Raw genomic sequence first — 22,935 nt, forward strand, 5'->3', positions numbered from 1 at the left:
AGGCGAGATCTAAGTACCCTGTGGGCTGGATCTGGCCCCCGGACCTTGAGTTTGACACCCCTGGCATAGGTAGTGGCCTAGAGTGTTATTTGTGTATGAAGCAGGGACTCTGGAATCATGACCGCTTGTTCAGTTATAATCATTATGAATCGTTAATTCATTTATCATTGCTATTGTTTAGAAGCCCCCCCTTCATCCAGGCCTTTGGTGAGGGAGAACGACACCCCTCACTTCATCACGCATGCCAACTTTTAACTTTATTAACTCCACTGTAATTTCTGTCTTTGATTGCTGTGAGCTGCTCAGAGTGGCTGAGAATCAGGCAGCATACTATTTTCATGCATTTTATTAAAGGTTTTCACATAAGCAAAAAGTCACCATGAAATTATATAGAGTGAAATTAAGGAAAAGAGAGATAGGAAAGATGAAAAAAAAAAGTAGAACCGTAATGAACATATTCATTTCTGTATATGCTGCCTGTCCAAATTATGCGTAGAGACATATATGTAGTTAGGTAAATCTACCTTCAAGTAAAATAATGAAAATCACTGGCAGGCATTGGAGGATGAAATGTCATTTTCTGCCCAAACAGACTTTACCAAGACGTTGTTGTTGTTAGTTGTGAAGTCGTGCCCAACCCATCGCGACCTGATGGACAACGTTCCTCCAGGCCTTCCTGTCCTCTACCATCGCCCAGAGTCCATTGAAGCTCACGCCTACTGCTTTGGTGACTCCATCCAGCCACTTCATTCTCTGTCATCCCCTTCTTCTTTTTCCCTCCATCTTTCCCAGCATTATGCTCTTCTCCAGTGAGTCCTTCCTTCTTATTAGGTGGCCAAAGTATTTGAGTTTCATCTTCAGGATCTGGCCTTCTAAAGAGCAGTCAGGGTTGATCTCCTCTGGGACTTTCTGGTTTGATTGCCTTGCAGTCCAAGGGACTCGCAGGAGTCTTCTCCAGCACCAGAGTTCAAAGGCCTCAATTCTTTGGCACTCAGCCTTTCTTATGGTCCAACTTTCACAGCCATACATACATGCCAAGACATGGAGGCAGCAATTAATGCAATCCATTCCATATGCTGCAGGAACATGATGTAATTATCAGCTCATCTTTAAGATCGGTAAGAAATTACTTCCAGAAAGATTGCCTAGTACAGGGGTGTCAAACTGGCGGCCCCCAGGCTGGATGCATCATGCTCAGGCCACACCTACCCAGCTCCACAAATGGGGAAAACGTCATGAAATGTCACATGACGGCAATGTGATGCCACAGGTTTGACACCTGTGGCCTAGTCAGTCTTTTGCAACCAAAGCAAACAGTCTTGGACTACATTAAGGACTAATGCATTAATTACGGCTAAAATTTTTCATAAGAAATGCCCCAAGTCCCTTTCTAATAGTACTCAAATGAATGTACCATTAGGGTTTAGAGCAGTGGTTCCTAACCATTTTTTGGCCATGCCCCACCTAAGCATCTCTAAAATCCTGATGCCCCCTATGACATATAATTCTTACTTTACTCAAAAAGTGAATTCTACTCATGTGGAGGAAGCCTAAAAGGTCATTAATGTGGTTTAAACAAGGTTCAAATTGCCCCCATTAAAAATAAAATTGTCCTCCTGTGGTGTATGGGCCCCACGTTGGGAATCACTGGTTTAGATCCTGCAAAATAAAATGCCTTTATGACATGTTGCATAGAAAAGAAATACACGGAGATACATTAAAATAATAAGTAAATCTACAATTCAAGGTGATGGTTATCATCTTTGCATGGCACGGGCCTGGTTCAGGGGTGAAATGCTACCAGTTCAGGCCGGTTTGCCCGAACCGGTGGTAAAAAATGCTACTGGTTCGCAGAACCGGTAGTAAGAAATACCCAAAAGGTTTTTTTAAAAAAAAGTTCCAACGATCACACGTTACACAGCCAAAAAGTGGGGTGGGGGTCCGTTTTTGCTCCCAGCAGGCTTCCCTGAGGCCTGCTAGGCCAAAAATGGGGGGGTGGGGGGTGCTGAGAAAGAAAGAAGGAGACAGAGGGGGAAAGAGAGAGGGGAGGGAGAAAAAAGTGAAAGAAAGAAAAAGAAAGAAAGGGAGAAGGGAGGGAAAAAGGAGAGGGAGGAAGGACTATAAACCTGGCACTAGAGGATAATCCAGGGCTGGAAGGGACCTGGAAGTCATCTAGCCCAACCCTGCTCCAACAGGACATTGTTAAAGTGAGTTTCTGTCTTTTGATCCCCCAGTTACATGACTACATAGTCACATAATCCCACCAAGCCACACCCACCAAGCCATGCCCACAGAACCGGTAGTAAAAAAAAAATAGATTTCACCTCTGGCCTGGTTACTTGCAGGGCCACCTCTCCTTGAGGGTCTTTGCCCATCTCATCAAATTGAATAAGTAGGCAGGCTTCAAGTCTCTTCCCCTAAATGTTGCCATTTTGTGTGCCCATGGCTTCCCACAGCAGCTTTTGTCCTATAAAACTTCCCTTGGAGATTTAGTAAGTAGGGTCTAGTAGACCTTTTGGAAAGTCATGAAGAGCTGACTTTTAACCCAAGTGTCAGGATAGTGTGAAGCCGAGTTGGAAGAGGGTGTTGTGGATTGCATCAAGGGAGTATAGTTAGTAGAGACAAGGTTTTCTGTTAGTAGAGCCAGAGGTTTTCTGTTTCTGTTCTCCTTGTTTTTTGTTTTTAACTTTTATATATGGTACTAGTTTTATATTATAGTTGTCAACAACCTAGAACTGGTTTTAAGAACCATACAAGAATTAAAAAGTCCCATATGGGCTAGATATGTCTCAGATTAAACATGTATATTGTGAACAAAATGCATTCTATGTCTGCTTGATGGAGTGGAATAGCACAGAAGGCACTCATATAAACATAAATTATGTCATTAAAATCTGGAATTGACTCCATGGTCCAAAGCCATATACCCTCCTCTTTGCTGGAGAGAGAGAGAACAAGAGAGAGAACAAGAGAGAGAAAACTAGAGAGAGAATGAGAGAGAATGAGAGGGAAAGAGAGAGAGAACAAGAAAGAGAGATATATATGGGATCTGATAGTCAGTAACTGCAATTATATCTCCCAGTTGTGTTGGCAGGATTAAAGTGTCAGAAGCATCTGTAGACTGCCATTTGTGCGGGTTGCAGATGGCAGGCAATAAATCTGATGTCATAAAAGAATCCTCTCCTATTTTAATGTCTTACAAGACATTTGGGCTGGCTGCTGAAGGCCATTGATAAAGTGCGACAATACAGTGAGGATTTTGAGAAATGTGGATCTCATCTGTCTGACATTTTGGAGTTGCTTTGGGAGTTCTTTGCAGTGGGCGTGGGAGGAAGTTGTAAAAATTATAGTCCCCTAAAGGACAATTAAAACCAGAACTACCAATGGCTTGTTTTTAGTACTCATTGTTTTCCATAGTTGTAATAAAAAAGACAGTAATATCTGGAGGTAGGTCAGACTCCCAAAAAAAGTTCTATTGCCAATTAGGGATCAGACACTCTGAAGCATCCTTTCCCAACCTGGTGGTCTTCAAATCCTTAGGATAGCAACTCACAAACACTTGACAAGTGTTCCTGAGAACTCTAAAGTGTTCAGGGAGCCTGTGGGAAACATGGAACTGAAGACGTATGTCCATTTGTTGTCAAAGGTACCACTTGACCAATTACTACCCACCCCCTAGAATAATCTTGGAATGCCTTGGGTAATCAAGGCATGGGGGATTTCTGTTAGTGATCACTAGACTCCTTCCTTCTGAATTGTAATATCCTGGCAACATGAAATAACTCCGTATCCACCATGCATAATGATGGGCAATACAGGACCAGATATTTGAAGAGGTAGATGTTCATTTGCAATGAAAAAATGGTAAACATTGCCTTATTTGGTGATTTATTATTTGCTTATTATAGTTCTCAATTTAGGAGTCAGTCTTGGAATTTCCTGGCCACGTCTCAGAAAAATATTACTTTGGTCTGATCTTGCTTAATATTTTACAAGATCAGGCAAAATTGGAAATATGTTGATTTCTAAATAAAGCTAGGTTAGTAGGATCATAAAACTATTTTAAAATAAATGAACATTTATGAAATATATAAAGTGTACTGTTAGCAAGAAGATAAGTTGCAAATCGTGGCAGTTAAGAACCAGGACGAATAAGAAATACTCCCCCCCCCCCTTTTTTTTTTTGCAAAGTAATGATTTTTCAAACTATTAATTTGCATGTTAGCGTAATGGTAACAATATAAGCAAACTGGTTTGCAGCTGTGTAAATTACAGACTATTTGAACACTTCCATTCTTGAAAAAGTCCCTCAGATTCAAATTTAACTAATTAGATTGACTAATTGTTTTATCCGATGCACAACTGTTATTCAGCCTTCCCCATTTTGTACAAGGGGCACTCATTGTTTTCTGGAAACCGAAGAAAGAATGTTCTTAATGGAGGTTCCCAAATTTTAATATTCCTTGTAGAAACCTCAAACCACTTTTCTCTTTGTTAATCTTTTTCCACCTGTTCCAAGGCTGAAACATTTTGGCACACTTTTTGAATTAGGTTTCAATTTGTTATATATAATCTATTTTTCCCCCACGGTTAAATTCAGTTGCATGTTAAAATAGAAGCTTGGAATAAATCAGGGCAAGCTTTCACGATCAGTGTCACAGTTGCTTGGTAAGGTGTCAGGGTACCAGAGAATTCGATCCCAGCCTATTAGCCCAGAAGCTCACCTTCATGGTTTGGAAGATTGTATTTCATTGCCTGTTTATGGAGGAGGATTGTATAGTGCCATGATGGCGAACCTATGGCCTGTGTGCCACAGGTGGTATGCAGAGCCATATTTGCGGTCATGGCAGCCCTCGGCAGCCCTCAGCTCCGCCGTGCGCGGTCAGCTGGAGTTTGGCCTTCCATAGGGCCTGGGGAGGCTGTTTTCGCCCTCCCGAAGCTTCAGGAAACCCTCCAGAGCCTGGAGAGGGCGAAAATTCCTCCCCGTATGGGGGTCGCTCACACATGCACAGTGTGGGGGAGGTGTTGCTTGTGCATGTGCATGTGTGGGTTGTTTGCGCATGCGCAGGTTAGCCATCGCTGGTAGAGTGCTATGGTTCTCGAACTGCAAAGCCTGAAGCCTTGAACTACTGCAGCAAACTCAGAGGTACTGTTGGCTTTTTTACTACTTAGTAAACGGTACTAGTGGATTCACTGTCACCTCTCAGGAAGCTGTAGCATACCATCTGGAACTGCCAGAGGCACTGTGAAAAAATTACTGAGGTACCAAGATCACCACAAACTGTGAAAATTTAGGCACCTCTAGTGCGGAGGAACAAAAGAGGAATACAATTCATTCAATAAATGCACTGCCTCTTACACATCAAGGAACCGGACCAGAAATGTGAAATGCAAGCTCTGGTGCTAAAGTGGTGGGATCCTGCTGGTTTAACAACCATTTTGGTGATTGCAAAGCACGCACACACGCCTGACGCATGCTCTCTGGGCGTCAATAGTTTTAACAAAACTTACCTTCCACATTACTTCTGGGGAATAACATAGCTGAAGCATGGTAATCCACTCTGCCGTGCGAATCCGCTGAGGGGATATAGGTAAGTGAAGCGCAGGAGCGGGTGGGCAGGCCAACCTGATCATCAGAGCGAACCGGTTCGCTGCCCAGCTGATTGTTGGAGCTACAAGTTTGCCCAAAAGGGTCCGAACCGGCTGAATCTCACCCCTGGCTGCAAGCCATTTAGCAGTCACTATGAGAACAAACAGCAGTAGCACACCTGAATAGGACTGTAGTCCCTTTTTATTTTACTGATTGTTTTCTACACCTGTGAATTCAAGGCATGCGAGGGTCAAACCCCAGCCTATGGTCTGGGCTACATTAAACTGGGAGAAAGGCTTAAAACCACTAAACTCCAGTGGAGCATAAGCTCAAACCTGAATCTTCAGCTATCTCTGTATCTGTGAGATGAGATCAGGCTTCTTATGACCCTAATGACTGGATTTGATTATGTGCCAATCAAATTGGTATTAACTGTTAGTGACCATATAGATGGACTTTCTGTAAGGTGATCTGTTCCCCAACCTGGTCCTTCAGATCTTCCAATAGCCTAGCCATAATTGGGTCCATGCACTATGCTGCTGGCCCTTCTCTTTGAGATCCTGATAATTTGTTTTATATGGACCTTTCTGAAAATTTGAATGATGCTGTGTAAATCCTGTGGTAGTAGTGGTGGGGATAGTGATAAAAATAAGGTTGTCTGTTACCTTATTATGTGTTTTTTTTTTCTCGTCGGGGAAATTTCACCATAAAGGAAAAGACATGCAGAGACCATTAGCAGAACATGCGCTCAGTCCAGACAAAAAGAAAAAAATAGCCCAGAGAAAAAATAATCAAGATTGCCCAATCTTGACTCTCTTTGGCATAGGAGTGGGGGGGGAGGAGAAATGCTGTCAGGCTGCCCCGTTTCTATATGAAATGCAGTTTGCCTTTATGGTAAAGACTTTGAAAACCTTTTCTTTTTATTCATTAAGTATATTGATTGAAGTAATGAAATAAGCAGAGCAGGAGGAAGATAAAATAATATTGATCCTCAAAGTTGCAGTTGATTTACATGTGGTCTTTGACTAGCATGGTTAAGTTTTCATTAATTTTGATCCCCAAGGCTCATTTTTAAAAGTGCTCATGGCCATGTGACTTATACAACAATGAAGTGAAAACTAGGAAAACAGATGTGGATATTTATATACATTTAAAGTGCAAGGAAAAGGAAGGATTCCTACTTTCTATTGATTATTATTGCCCAAACAGCTTACTTTTTCTCTATATATTTATGCATATATACAGTTTGTGGTGGAAATCCTAAATGGAGGATCCTTTATAAATCTGGATCACATATAACCACTGAATAAGATATAATTTGTGCAGGGGGAGGGCTTCCTTTTTCTTTCATTGATCAGAACTATAAGCAATTCATGCATTTTTTTTCATAATGAGCTACGGTTACCTTGTTTCTCCCCCCAAAAGAATTCATTTCTCTTTTCCTTGCCCTAAAAGAGGTTTGAAAGAAGCACGACAAATATATCATTTTCGGACAATAATTGCACAGTGCCTTTCAGAATCTAAAAAAATGGTGTGATTATGAATTTTGTAGTGATGGGGGCGGGGGGGGGGACTGAAGTAGGCTGCAATATGCTATTGCCACCTAGTGCTCACTGAGTCTAAAAATTTGAGATCTTAGTGGAAGAAAGAAAACTCTTGAATTTAAAAGAAATGTGGTTTTACCCTACCATTACCACCTGGCCCAATAACAAGCATGGGAATCCCCCACCCCCTCTCCATCTCCATACTCTCAGCAAATTAATCTTCTACTTTAAAACTTAATTATTTGGAGAAAAAGTTTTGAAGAAAAAGTACTGAATCTGTTGGAACAGTTGATAACCTTTGTCAGCTTGTTCTCCAAATGAATCGGACAGACTGCACTTCATCCACAGTGGCTGTGGCTACAAAATTGGTACAGGAATACACTGGAAGAATTCCACATTGCTAAAAAGTGCTTTGTGGCATGCTGTGACTTTCTCCTACGCTAGGGTATTTTGTTTTGACACCCAAAATTAGCTACCCAAATAAAGAGAGAGACTCTCGAATGGCTTCAGATATATTTCAAAAAGGAGGGGAGCTGCCCTGCAAGGCACTGTGTAGAAGTCCTGCTGCCAAGCTGACCTCTCATCCCTGCCCTTCCCCCTTATCTTCACAAGTTTGCCAGGCATTTGGCCCTTAAAATAAAAACCTGCCTTCCCTTGACTTAAATAAGCATGAATAAATGATAGCAGTGATCTGCGGTGAGGTTTATGGCTGATGAGGCACTGATGTCATCACGATCTTTTTATTAAAATGCCTTTGTAATACAGGGGGTTTTAATAAAAGGATCCGCGCCGTTTTGTCCTGTCCTTGCGCGTTTCGAAGGGGTGGCGGGCAAGAGCGTATTGCCGAGGACCGTATGTGGTGACCACCAGTGGACGACAACAACAAAAAAAGAGATTTGGGGGGAGCAAGGAGCCGAGGAGTTCCTTGTGTTTTCCACAAGGGAGGACAGTCCCTCCGAGGGAGGGGGGAGAGAGAGATGATGATGATGATGATGATGACAATTAAGTATCAAAAACCTTTTGAGTTTGACAATATAATACATTACCCAGAATTATAAATAATCTTATTTTCAGATGCATTTTTTTGCCATCTGTTATTTTCTTTTTAAAAAATCAGATTTGCTTCCAATTTGTGCCTTCTGGCAAACTGCAGTTTTCTTGGCAAGAGATCTAGCTTCCCATTGCTTTTGTCATAGGTCTGAGAAAGTTAGTTTCTTTCTTTCTTTCTTTCTTTCTTTCTTTCTTTCTTTCTTTCTTCTTTCTTTCTTTCTTTCTTCTTTCTTTCTTTCTTACTTTCTTTCTTTTCTCTTCCTTTCTTTGCCCCTGATTTGTTTCCCTCTTTTCTCTCTCTCTCATTCTCTCCCTTCAGCTCTTTCATTTCTCTCTCCCTCTCCCCCTTCTCTAATTTGTTTCCCTCTCTTTTCTCTCTCTCCCATTCTCTCCTTCCAGCTCTCTTTCATTTCTCCCTATCTCTCTCTTTCTCCCCTTTTCTCTTTCATCTTGCGCGTGCAAGCAAAATACCCCAGGATCACGGTGGCAGGGACAGCAACTCCTTCTGCTGCGCTGCGGAGAAGAGCCATGCTGTGCAGGAGACTCCTTAGCGCTAGACTCCTTTCTCCTCCTTCGTGAGCCAACATGAAGAGGACCGTGGCTCGCGCTGACCTGAGTCTAGCGCTGAGGAGTCTCCTGCACAGTGTGGCTCTTCTCCACAGTGCAGCGGAAGGAGTTGCTGTCCCTGCCACCGTGATCCTGGGGTATTTTGCTTGCATGTGCAAGAAAGATGAAAGAGAAAAGGGGAGAAAGAGAGAGAGAGATAGAAAGAAATGAAAAAGAGCTGGAAGGAGAGAATGAGAGAGAGGGAAAAGAGAGGGGAACAAATTAGAGAGAGAAGGGGGAGAGGGAGAGAGAAATGAAAGGGAGCTGAAGGGAGAGAATGAGAGAGAGAGAAAAGAGAGGGAAACAAATCAGTGCTAAAAGCCACCCCCGCCCTCCCTCCCTTCCTCTCCACAACCTTCCCTCCTGCAAGCTTTTCCCCAAATAATACCAGCAGCCATTTTATCTCCACCAAAGTAGATACATGCACACATGCGTGCACGCCACACATACACACCCACACACCCACACACATGCACCAAACAATAAAATAAAATTAAAATGGCAGAAATGGAGAAAGAAGTGAGACCTCCAGAAAATAAAAGAAGCAGGAAGCTGGCTCATCCTGTAAAAATAGAAATCAATGAAGAGATGAAGGTACATCTCTGCGCTTCCCCCTTCATTGTCACTGTATTGCAAGCGAGAAGGGAAGAAAAAGGGAAGAGTTGAGTCACAGGAAGAACGAGCGCCCTCTACTATGAGGCAGGAGAACTGCATGCCTCACCTAACTCAGGATTTTTTAGGCTTTTAAACCTCGCTTAACTCTGCTAGAGCGATCATAAAACGTCTAAAAAGTCAAACTAGATGAGGCATGCAGTTCTCCTGCCTCATAGTAGAGGGTGCTTTTTTAGAGGCTTTTTTAAACAGTTAGGCAGTCATTCACGGTGAGGCAGCAGCTAGCTAGCCTCACCTCAGCACTCACCTTTTCCCTTTTACATTTTTTTCTTTTCATGATGAGAGCGGTGAGGCTGTGCCTCCCCTGCCTCCCCTGACTGCATGTCACTGAGTGATAGAGCTTTTTACTTTCCCATCTGTAATTAGTTCAATGGGGAAGAAAGATTTAGGGGGCTCCTGGGCAGATCTTCATTTTCTGCTTGGATCTTTGCTTATGGCCCTTTTGGATGATAGCATGTTCCTCTTATTCCTGGCCTATTGCAAATGGACCCATGTCTGTACTTTTCAGCTTTGATTCAAAACGGCTGTTTGTCCAACACAAACCGTCTTAAGTTTCACAGTGGATATTCTCCAGCACATTGTTCCATTCTGGTAACAGCCCAGCTCCGATTGACTGAAGTTATAAGAGTCTTAAAATAACATGGAACTGCTTGCAGCATCCCAACAAATCCAAGAATAACCTGGACTCATTTATCTGCTACAACACTTCCTATGGTACCCCTTATTCTTTCCTGGATAATGTTAAGACCATAGTCTACTTCAGGGGTGAAATTCAGCAGGTTCTGACAGGTTCTGGAGAACCGGTAGCGGAAACTTTGAGTAGATCGGAGAACCGGCAAATTCCACCTCTGGCTGGCCCCAGAGTGGGGAGGGAATGGGGATTTTGCAGTATCCTTCCCCTGCCATGCCCACAAAGCCATGACCATAGAACCGGTAGTAAAAAAAATGAATTTCACCACTGGTCACCATTGGGAGACAAGAATATTTTTCCCCACAGCTATTATTCCTAACCTTGGAGTAATTAGCAAATCCTGTCATTTGCTTTGTTGAAAGCTAGGAGAAAATGAATCTTTCAAATGCAATTCGGAGCCATCTTCTGTGTTTTTACATTTTTAACTTAAAACTCAGACATTTCTCTACTACAATTTTGTAGTGATTCATTTGTTGTAATTCAATAATTGTGAGTTAGAGTATAGATTGAGTAGTAAAAACGGCATAAGGAAATATTTTTGAAGTGTTAACAGGACAATCATTGGAATTGTTCAACGTAAGTGCAACTGGTGTTCATCTAAATGTTATGGCATAAATGGTATCATAATATTAAAAGATACAAAAATTATATCAAGACCAGCAATTTCTTCTACATCTCCTGTACAGGTAAGGAATAGTTCCAGCTTTTTCCATAGCACATCTATATTATTTTGCATGCACAGTAAGAAGATACAAACTCTGGTGTCTCTAGTTACACAATGTATCAACAGCAGGTGAAGGGAAGGATCTCTGCTGAAGATATTTTTTTCTCCATGAACAGTGGTAGATCACTTCTTCCAATGGCCATTGCTCTTCTTTTTATAACTTATACTATATATTATGTAGGACTGTTGGGAAGGGCTTGGTTAGCTGTGGTGATCCAAATATAGAATGTTATTTGTCTACAAAATTTCACTGGCTTCAATTCTGATTAATGTATTTTTGGTTATTTATACAATTTTGGATTCTTAATAGGACATACTAGGAGCGTAATAGCATTATGTTCTTTTGTAATGATTGCTGTGGAACTGTTTAATTGATCCTGAAGTTTCTGATTCAAGACGGGGTTTGAAACAATTAAAGAAATATGGGTTGATCTGTGATCATCATATAAAATTTGTTTTTGTTTTTACTGATCCCACTGAAATCAAGGAGAAAAAGAGAAAGTTGGTGTAGAACTGTCAAGTTTTAACTTATTCAGGTCAGTGCCTCAATAGAACTAACTACCATATACTTTGCAGGTATCTTTTACTTATTGAAAACATTTACTCTGAGCCTTTCCAAACCTTAAGGCAGTTTCCAACAATACAACAATGAAAATAGAAAATTATTTGTGATTTTTCAGGCTACTAGACTGCACAGCTCACACAAGACAAAGTGATCCCCTACTGTTTCTATGTGCAGCCTTCTCCCAGTCATTTGCAAACAGTCATTTCCTTCCAGATGGAAGAAAAGCAGGGAGCATGAATGTTTACAACACCTGCTAATTCTGGCTTTTACAAAAGCACTGAGACTTTCCCTGGCCAGCCTGAAAAACTCAGTGGAAAAGAGGTAAGAAGAGGGAGGAAAAAATATTTCCAATTTAAGATAGCAGAATCAAATACCCTTGTTGGACCAACACTCCTATTTATACCCTAATTAGGAATAATCTCAGCATAAAAATATTTTAATAAAATATTCATTTCCGTTTTTGGAGAGTAACCGAACATGAATTATTCTAGCACAGCGGGACTGGAGTGATACTACTGTAGTGCTATACACTGCTGAATGTGTATTTTGCGACTATTCTTAGATTTTTATCCCATCTTTATATTTAGTTAACTTAAGGCAGCAAACATATCTAATTCTCCCAATTCCTATTTTCTCCACAACAACTCTGTGATATGGATTGGGTCAAGTGATGAACTGGCCCAAAGTTATCAGCTAGCTTTCATGTTAAAAGGAGGCCTAGAGCTCACACTCTTCTGATTTCTAGGCCAGCACCTTTATCATCACATCAGATTGGCTCTCCATTTCCCCATTGAAAGTCACCATTTGTAAAGTAAAAATCACATAACAAGGTTTGTTGATTTTTATTTAATATTACGGTAGACATTTTAGTTTAGAATATGTGGTCTCTTATGAATGAACTAGCTTACTGTACTTACACATACACATACGCCCCACCATGGCCATCAAAAATTGAATACTGATTTTTAATTAACTTTGTAATCAAGATTATTTTTCATTCTATTTAAAAGAATAACTATTTTATCAGCCATAACAAAACAATAAGAATGCTAACAAAAGGTTTAAATTATATTTGTCCAAGTATCTCAAAAGGATACACCCAATGTTCCTAACATGTTATATATTAAATAAGTATATAACCGAGGGTGTATTGATAAAATCCATCTCACAGTCTCTTAATTAATAAGGTAAAAACACTTTGCATTTTATATTCATGCTATGGCGATAATCAACTGAGGCCTACTAATGCAGTTGTTTAAATATTACATGGCATGGACTTGTGGAAATGTGTTTCCAACAGCATAGAAACGAATAAGGATTATAGGTAGAATAACTTTAATATTCAAGGGCCAGCCAAAACATCTTATGAAAAGAAGTTCATAGCAAGAGAGGCTCACTAATGATATTCATTCCAACTTAAAGTGCTTTTGAAAAGTCATGATTTAATGGCCTTTCTCAAAACTAACAAAATATCTAATGAATATAATTAACCAATATGGTCAAGTATCTGGGTTCAAAGTAAACCTAGGGAAGACAAAGATGATAGCTAAAAATATGACCACGAACCAAAAAAAAAAAAAGAATTAGAAAGAGTAACAGGATGTGAGATAGTAAAAAAGGTTAAATATTTAGGAATTCATATTTCAACTTCAAATGGGAAATTATATAAGTACAATTATGAACTATTATGGCATAAAATACAGATAGAAATGAATAATTGGAAAAAATTACAATTGTCTTTGTTGGGAAGGATAGCTGCAGTTAAAAGGAATGTTTTGCCCAAGTTTCTATTTCTTTTTCAAATGATACCAATACTTAAAAAAGATGCAAATTTGGAAGAATGGCAGAAAGGCATTAACAACTTTGTTTGGGCAGGAAAGAAACCGAGAATAAAACTTAAAATAATGCAAGACATACGTGAAAGAGGAGGCTTAAAAATGCCCAACTTAAAATTATACTATGAAGCAGCAGTTTTAACAATAATTAGCGATTGGATTAACCTAACAGAGGATAAAATATTGAATATTGAGGGTTATGATTTGGTATATGGCTGGCATGCTTATTTAATATATGACAAGAAGGCCGACAAGATCTTTAAAAGTCATATTTTAAGGAATGCCTTACTGCGTGTCTGGAAAAAATATCAATATAGGCTAAACGACAAGATACCTATGTGGGGGGTGCCCAGACACGCTATAGAGAACATAAGTATAGAAAAAAAAACAAGATGTAATTACATATGCAGAACTTCTTAGTATGGATAGAGGTGTACTACAGTTAAAATTTTTGAATGCATTAAGAGTCGAAAGGGTAATTCAAACCTGGTTTCAGTATGGAAAGGCTAGATGGAAAAAAGACCAGAAAACTGGTATCATCCAAAATGAGGATAATTTGATAAAACAAATTAGGGACCAGGGTCAAATGCACATAAAAAGGTTGTATAATGTATTGATAGAAATAGACTCAGAAACAGAATTAGTTAAAGATTGTATGATAAAATGGGCACAAAACTTTGAAGAACCAATAATGATGGAAACATGGGAAGAGATCTGGGTAAGAAATGTAAAATTTACACAAGCTCAGAACTTGAGAGAGAATTTCTACAAGATGCTGTACAGATGGCATTTAGATCCAAAAAGGCTAGCCTGTATGTATCCGAATCTACAATCTAAATGTTGGAGATGTGACTGTGTTGGTGCCACGTACTACCATATTTGGTGGACTTGTAAAAAAGTTAAAGCATTTTGGATAAAAATATGGTGGGTTATTCATAATATTTTGAAAAAGAGGATAAAGTTCACACCCCAGTTGTTTTTGTTAGGCATAGTTTCAGATTGTACTGTCATAGAGAACAATCTGATTTTGAACCTAACGACGGCAGCAAGATTGTTGGTGGCGCAATACTGGAAGAAGGAAGAGTTGCCCACTATTCAAGAATGGACGTTAAAAGTAGTAAACTTAGCAGAGATGGCCAAAATTTCAGCGTATCTGAAGGATCACTCAGATGAGAAGTACAAGCTGGATTGGAGAAGATGGATTGACTATATTCAAAACAAATACCGGACTAAAAAATTTCAGTTAGTTTTTGAATGAAGGCATAAAGAATGTTACAATTTATTCAAAGTTAGTTTAATAAAGGGGGAGTTAAAGCACAAGAATAGTAACATGTTAAAATTAGTTAGCTTATGTTAGCATATGGTTGTTAAATGTCTATACCCTGTATTTTGCTCTGGGAAGTCGGGGGGAGGGAGGGTGGGAACAGGGAAGGGTAAGGGGGGTGATAATTGTAAAATTTATTAACATTTTTAATAAGAAGATTAAAAAAATAAAAGGAAAAAAATAGCCAAAAAAACCTAACAGAATGGAGGACAACCTAATTTTGGGAATCTGCTGCTTCAAAATGAAATCTGGGATTGAGAAGGTTCATTCCTGCAGCATCTAAAATGACAATCTTTAAAAGAGAGAGCTCGTCCTACCATGCAAGAAGCTATGGAGGACTTTAAAGATGACATTGAATAACATCTGGAAAAGAACAAGCACCCCATACAACTCTTGAAATAGAAGTGTCACTTGGGAGAAACATAAGGCTTCCTCCACTCTTCAAGCCAATGCAGTCAATGCATTCTGAATCAATCTAAGCTTCTGGATGCTCTTCAAAGGAAGCCTCACATATATTGCAGTAATTCGGTAATAAGCGGCTAAGGTACAAGTGATCCAGAATTTATGTCTGCTAGTCTTGAGATCATCTAACATACCAGATGTAATCTGGTGACATTTGCCACTGGCTCTTTGTCAGAAGCTGGAAGTCCAGAGGGACCGCCAGATTATGAACCAGTTCTAAAAAAGGAAGTAAAACCAAAGATGGAATGTCTCTGGTACTGGAAATTCTCCATGTCCATTGCTACTTTGTTTTGTCAGGATTGAGCTTTTTTCATCAGATCCTAATTAACCTTCAAAGACTAGGACTGTGATGGTGAACCTATGGCACGTGTGCCACAGGTGGCACACACAGCCATTTGTTAGAGCACGTGAGGTGTTGCCCTGTCAGCTCCAACGCACATAACTTCAGCCTTCCTTTGAGACCATTTTTCACCCTCCTTGAAGCTCCGGAGGGCAAAAACTGGCCCTAAGGGGAAACCAGAAGTCCATTCCCGAACTTCTGGGTTCCCCGTAGGTCTGTTTTTCGCCCTCCGGAGGCTTCAGGGAAGCTCCTGAAGCTTCTGGAGGGCCTCCAGGGGTGTCGGGGGGGGAGGCTGTTTTTCACCCTCCCCAGGCTCCTAGAAAGCATCTGGAGCCTGGGGAGGGTGAAAAAATGTGGCAAAAGCAGGGGGGATGTGCGCACATAGCATTATGGGTGTGGCATGCCTGCGCACGACCTCCCTGTGCTCCCCGTGCTTTTGGCACGGGAGCCAAAAAAGGTTAGCCATCACTGGACTAGGACAAGGCTTCTTGTTCAGCCCAATGTCAAGATGAGCATCATCAGCATACTGATGATATGTGACTCCATGCCAATGAATATCCTCCCTAGCAGCTTCATATAGATATTAAATAGGAAGGATAAAATATCAAGTATTACTACTGACTGAAAACTCCCCTTCAGGAAGGAGGAAAACCACAATAAAATAATGTCCCCTACGCCTAACTCTTAAAGTCAGGCTACAATAAACAGAGGTCTCAAATGCCATATAGAGGTACAGCAAGACCATGAGAGTCATACTTCCACTATCCCTGGCTCATTTACAGGCCTGAAATAAGACTGAAAAAGCATGTAGACAATCTATTTCCTACAGTGTTCTTCAACCTTATCAATATCCTTCCCTAAAAAGAGAATGTTAGAGACTGGACAACAGCTATTTATTATAACTAGATTAAGTGATAGCTTCTTAAGAAGAAGGTACACTATTACCTTTGTAAAGACAGGGAGTACTACTGCCTCTCTCAAGAGTGTATTAACCACTACCCTGGCCCAGTCACCTGCTAGCTCCTTGGAGACTTTCACCAAGCAGAAAGACAGGCATCCAAACCACAAGCGGCAGAGCCAGTACGGTGAAGAACATTGTCCCCTTCCTGAGAACTGAAAGAATCAAACTCTCCTAATTAAACTTGCAAGGAACACTCTTAGTTACCGCAATAGGATCTGCCTACTTAGCACTCAGTTCCAAATAGATATGATTTTTCTCATCTTTATTTAATATGGTAATGGTAACTTTAAATAGGCCACTGAATAGTAAACTATGGATCAGCAACATGTATTTTAGCGCTCATATTAGTATATGTAAGCTCAAGCTACACTCTTATAAGATGCAGAAATACTTGCTCTTTGTCTTTTCCTGATGTTGCTTTAGGTGTCTCTTCTGCTGTTCACTTCCTGGAGCTCCTCAGTAATCCAAGTGCTCATGAACTGGTGTTTAGCAAGAGGCCACCTAGGTGCAATTCTGTGCAAAGCTGAAGCTGTCCAAGTATTCCCAGATCAGTGACGTGCGGTCAGTAGAGGCAGGGGAGGCAGGGCCTCACCTCTCTTCATGGAATAATAGTATATAATATTATATACTATATATAATATTATATACATCCGTCCGGCCGCGCCCGGGAGACGCGGAGGGAGCAATGTTGTCGGCGCCTCCGGATGACGAACCAGTCGCTTGCTTTCGTCATCGGGAGGCCGACAACATTTCTGCCTCCACGTCTCCCGGGCGCCGAAGCAGTCCGGCGAGCGAGCGAGCGAGGCAGCGAGATCTTCGGTCACTCGTCCACCGGACTGCTTCCGCATCTCCCGGGCGCGGATGGACGAAGGTAGCCAGAATGGCGCCGAAGCAGTCCGGCGAGTGAGGCAGCGAGATCTTCGGTCACTCGTCCACCGGACTGTCTTGGCGCCATTCTGGCTACCTTCGTCCATCCGCGCCCGGGAGATGCGGAAGCAGTCCGGTGGACGAGTGACCGAAGATCTCGCTGCCTCGCTCGCTCGCTCGCCGGACTGCTTCGGCGCCATTCTGGCTACCTTCGTCCATCCGCGCCCGGGAGATGCGGAAGCAGTCCGGTGGACGAGTGACCGAAGCTCTCGCTGCCTCGCTCGCTTGCTCGCCGGACTGCTTCGGCGCCATTCTGGCTACCTTCGTCCATCCGCGCCCGGGAGATGCGGAAGCAGTCCGGTGGACAAGTGACCGAAGATCTCGCTGCCTCGCTCGCTCGCTCGCCGGACTGCTTCGGCGCCATTCTGGCTACCTTCGTCCATCCACGCCCGGGAGATGCGGAAGCAGTCCGGTGGACGAGTGACCGAAGATCTCGCTGCCTTGCTCGCTCGCTCGCCGGACTGCTTCGGCGCCATTCTGGCTACCTTCGTCCATCCGCGCCCAGGAGACATGGAGGCAGAAATGTTATCGGCCTCCCGATGACGAAAGCAAGCGACTGGTTCGTCATCTGGAGGCGCCGACAACATTTCTCCCTCCGCGTCTCCCGGGCGCGGATGGACGAAGGGAGCCAGAATGGCGCCGAAGCAGTCCGGCGAGCGAGCGAGCGAGGCAGCGAGCGAGGCAGCGAGATCTTCGGTCACTCGTCCACCGGACTGCTTCCGCATCTCCCGGGTGCGGATGGACGAAGGTAGCCAGAATGGCGCCGAAGCAGTCCGGCGAGCGAGCGAGCGACGCAGCCTGATCTTCGGTTGCTTCCAGAGCCGGAGCGGGATGGAGCAGCCATCGCCTTGGAAGTGAGTCGCGCGGACGGAGCTTTTGGGCTGAGGAGAGAGGCAGGGACGGAGGGAGTGGGGGGAGAGGAGCCGCCCCCCTCAACCCCCAGGCAATGGGGAAAGCTTTCCCGAAATGGGGGGGGGTGTCGCGGGAAATAAAAAGGGCGCGCGCTGGGGGGGACGAAGGAGGCTTTGGCGTGCCTTAGAGGCGGGCGGGCAAGCAACGAAAGGAGCAGCGAGGGCGGGCGGTGGCTGCAGGCGGCAAGGCTTGAGCGGGGTGAAAGGGACTGGTGCCAGTGGAGGAAGTAATGCTACGCTGCGGTCCCCTTAATGTTCACTCAGGAAGGCGGAGAATGAGACCACGTGGTCTGCACACGTGGTCTGCACACGTGGTCCCATTCCCCGCCTTCCTGATGACGTCACCAGCCTCCCCAGCCATAACCCTCACCGCACGTCACTGTCCCAGATGGAGAGTAACACTTCAGCACAGAGACCCACCAGTGTTTGGAAATCCCCCCCTCCCCAAGTATTCTTTGGAAACCAAGTGGATCTATTATATTCTTGGGTCAGGCCAATTAAACGAGTCTACCTTCCTGTTTGGTAGTGCTGGTCAGATTCATAGCAATTAGAGAGTTATCTGACCACATTAAAGGACAGATGTTAACATTTATATATCACATTTGTTCCAAGCAATCATCAAGTCTAACACGTGAACCCCTACGTGAGTTGGGGCTGTGACTCAGATTATCTATCTATCCAAGTTTATCCATCTATTCTGGTAGTAGCTCTTCAATATCTTTGGCAAATAAGTTTCTTATTTAAAAAGAAAATAAAAATGAATAACATTTTGCTTTCTAAAGAAGAAAAAAGAAAACTAGTCAACTCTCAAAGTGAGCAACACAGGCCACGAGGTTAACCTAAAAACAAACCTAGAGATTATAGGCTTGGTTGTCAATTGGATAATCTCTTGGATATCCTTTTATGACTGATCTGGTTTAATTACAGTGGAAGTGTCATATGTCTGTTGCATACCACAATAAAAAAACTTGAGTTAAGCTATTATACCATATCATCTTTACTAACCATAACAATACTGCTGTCACTTCTTCAGTTGAGAAAACTAAAAGTATCCTTAAACACAGAGGCCTCAATATTTTTATTCTTATTATCCATTCAGCATCATCAATGTATGTCATGTTCTGCAAAGTTTTCTAAGCAAAAGTTATTTCTCCCCAGAAAGATTACTGTTTAACAATTGATAGTGAGAAAATCAAGATGAAACACGCATTGGAGTGTCTCTGTTTCATTCTTTAAATATGACTTATAATGCATTCTTCCTTTCTCTTTTTTGTAAATGCATGGTCCTATATTTTTCCTCTTCCACGGGGCAAATGTGAACACTCTCCTAATATCAACTTTTCTTCAAATCCAAAGAATAACAAAAATTTCCTTATGACAGAATACAAGTTAGGGCTGTACAAATCAAATATTGTACTATAACATAAATGGATAAGAAATATAGGGCAGAGATTGTTCATCTTAACAAACATGTTTAAAAAGCCTATTGAATGATGCATTTGTATTTATTTCTTCAGTTATACTGATGCACATTTATTTCTCATCTAAGACCATGATGATTTATTATTGTTCATGCACATAAACAAGAACCAGCTTCCACCTACCTCTTCTGCAAAACATTTATCATGGCTTGTTTTGGCAAGCAACGGTGAAGGTTTATTCCAAAAATCAGACTTTTATTCTCCAAATCAGTCGATGAACAGCAAAAATTGAGGGATTTTAACCATTTGTGTTGTTTTTTTCTTGTGAAAACCAGACACTCTATAATGGGACCTAGATAAAAGAAATTGGATAGAATGATATTTGCAAAAGGGTGAAGTTAACATAAATGATAGAAATATTCAATGTAAGAAACAGCATAAGCTTTGTTTATATATATATATATATATATATATATATATATATATATATATATATATGTGTGTGTGTGTGTGTGTGTGTGTGTGTGTGTGTGTGTGTGTGTGTGTGTGTATATGTATATATATATATATATATATATATATATATATATATATATATATATATATATATATATGTATATGTGTGTGTGTGTATATATATATATGTATGTATGTATATGTATATGTATATGTGTATATGTATATGTATATATGTATTTGTGTTACAACCCCTGGTATGCCAAATATGGGAGGGAGCCCACTACTCCCCCTTTCTGTCCTTCGGCTCATTACAGAAAACCATCCAGGCAGAAAACCATATTTTTCTTTTTAATGTTGCCTTTTTATATTTGTGTTGTATTTGTGCTGATAAATAAATAAAGGGAGACTACACACACACACACACACACACACACACAGAGTATTCAGGATTTCTCTTTATTAAATAAAGTATGCAGTGCAAAATGTATTAGTCAGACTATAGCTAACAGTTCTTAAGGTAGGGCAATATATGACAAACGAGCACATACAGCACAATTCCTCAATCAGTTTTGAGGAATTTTTGTTAATTAAATCCTGCTGTTAAAAGATTTTTTTAAAAAAACCAGGAAGTAAACACTACCAGTTATTTCCCTTTCTAGGGGAATTACCTTTCTTTGGGAGAGTTCAACATCATTCAGCCCACCAGATTAGAATTCCATAGAATAGACACCAGAGCTCTAGAAGCTCCATTATTTATGCCATTTGATCTGGTAACTTCATCCTTGTTTGTTCCTCATCAACTGCTCCAAAGAATTTTTTCAGCCTGGCTCATCTGACCAGAGAGGCCTCGAATATGACAGCGATCCAGAGGGAACAGGAAACACAAATCACTTGAGCAGCTTCTCTTCATATAGCATTCCAAATAAAACACTTGCATTTCTCTCTGTGAAGTAGACCCTACCTATATACAGCCCTGTCCTTAAGGAAAATGAATAACTACTTCAGGTGAGAGAAGCCGAGGAGCAGGATGCCAATTTCTCAGCCTGTCATCCTGTTCTTCCATGCTATCTTAGGTTATGGTGAGATTGAAATGATCTGCCTCATTCATTGTTTATTCTACGCTTGCTAAATCGGCTTGTTGCTTCAGGTATGGAGACAAATGGTTGTCCTGCTCTGTCTTGAAGGCAGGATCTTGTCAGTTTCAGGTGTAGAAGAGGAAAAAAAGGACAACCGTGCTCTCGGCTATCTTTCAAGCTGATCCCATTTCAAATGACAAACTTTCTTGAACACCTGCATTTCTAACAGCTACATCCCAGATCGACACTATCCATGATTTCCCTAAGCAAGGAAGAGCCAAAGCAGCGTCAGCTAGAGCAACAGCTGTGAAACCACAAGGCAGTCAGGTTAACCTTCTGAACCTGCAAAAGATCTGCTACTAAGCTTACTCAACATTCCTTTCCTCTGCCTGAAAGGCTCTAGAGGACACTTTGGCCTGTACAGCACTGCAGGCCAAGGCTTTCAGACCAGGGCTAGCAAGAAATGTGTGGAACAGATAGAGGGATAACTGCCTACATACTACTTGCATTGGATCAAAATACCATGCTGGGCTGATCCTGTTTTCTGATGACAGATATCCTCACTGTAATTGTCAATGATGTATTCAAAAACACAGCCTTGAATAGTAACATTGAAATATTTTCTTTGGCAAGATGGCTTATAAGAGTACAAGGCTGAACTTTCAAAAACAATGTGTTTCCAGTTGGTATTTTCAGATGCATCGGAGTATAACTCTCATAATTTGCAGCTAGGCTTATAGTGATGGGAAATGTAGTGCACACATCTGGACAACACTTGCCCGTGGATGATTGCTATATGGCAGTAGGGTATCCGCAATAGCAGTATAGAAAAGGAAATGAACATGTTATTTTGAAGACTGTAATTCATAGGCGGTGGGGGTGGTCCTCATCCCATAATTTGCTCTATGTTTAGGGGTTATTAAACAGTTAAAAGTTCTTGTGTGCTCTCTCTCTTGCTCTCTTGCTCTTTCCCCCCCTCTCATTTTCTCTTTCTCACACACCAAATTCACATTCAGTTTAGTAGAAGGAGATTCAGATTTACAAAACCTTTTAGAGATCTTGAGGAAAAGGTCTGAATGCATAGATTGCAGCTTTGCACACTAAAAATCTATCCTAACGTCTCGTCCATATTTCAAGGATTAGGCAAGAAGTTATATGAAAGATCTCTATTTCCAAAACCTTTCAGAACTTTCTAAAAAAAACAATCCTGAGTTAAACAGGCAGATTATCTGACCTGACATAAAGTTCTTATATTTCACAGAATTGAAAGATAGATGAAATTTAGAACTAGACATGTTCAATGAATTCCAATATCAGTGCATGTTATGCCAAAGCAAAGATTAGCTTTTCCACAGGTTAGATTTAAAGGTACAGCATTTATGCTTCTGAAAGGCAGATAAAATCACAGCTCCCTAAAAGATAACCTTTTCCCCTTTTTTGAAGGATCAACTCTTTTCGAGTATCAGTTATGACAGTTCATATTTATAATGTCCCTGCTAGCTAGCTGACTGGATCAGTCAAATGAGGAAGATGTATATTTCCTACTTGTGGGCTGCTCTTATCTGAGAAAATTGCTAAGTGTGGCTGTGTGGCAACTGCTATAAGGGAAATGTAGATCTAATGCCAGACTTTTTGAATTGTCTAAGTGTTGCTATATGAATTATTTACCTACATTATTTTCTATCATATATCACATTTTATGAGATATATTCCAACATTGTGCCAAATATTCTAATTAAACAAATTGATTTTATGGTCCTGCCATTCCAATTAAAAC

General features: G+C 41.3%; 1 long non-coding RNA gene across 1 annotated transcript; it reads right to left on the minus strand.

The window, feature by feature from the left end:
* Positions 1-975: 975 nt before the first annotated feature.
* LOC309383744 lies at positions 976-21,437 on the minus strand. The gene is made up of 3 exons (XR_014173910.1): positions 20,751-21,437; positions 19,807-19,975; positions 976-1,076 (listed from the first exon to the last, which is right to left on the minus strand). It is a non-coding gene; the product is annotated as an uncharacterized lncRNA (long non-coding RNA).
* Between the last annotated feature and the right edge of the window lie 1,498 nt (positions 21,438-22,935).

This window comes from Natrix helvetica, assembly GCF_964273705.1.
Source record: "Natrix helvetica genome assembly, chromosome: 1".
Classification (NCBI taxonomy): Eukaryota; Metazoa; Chordata; class Lepidosauria; order Squamata; family Natricidae; genus Natrix; species Natrix helvetica.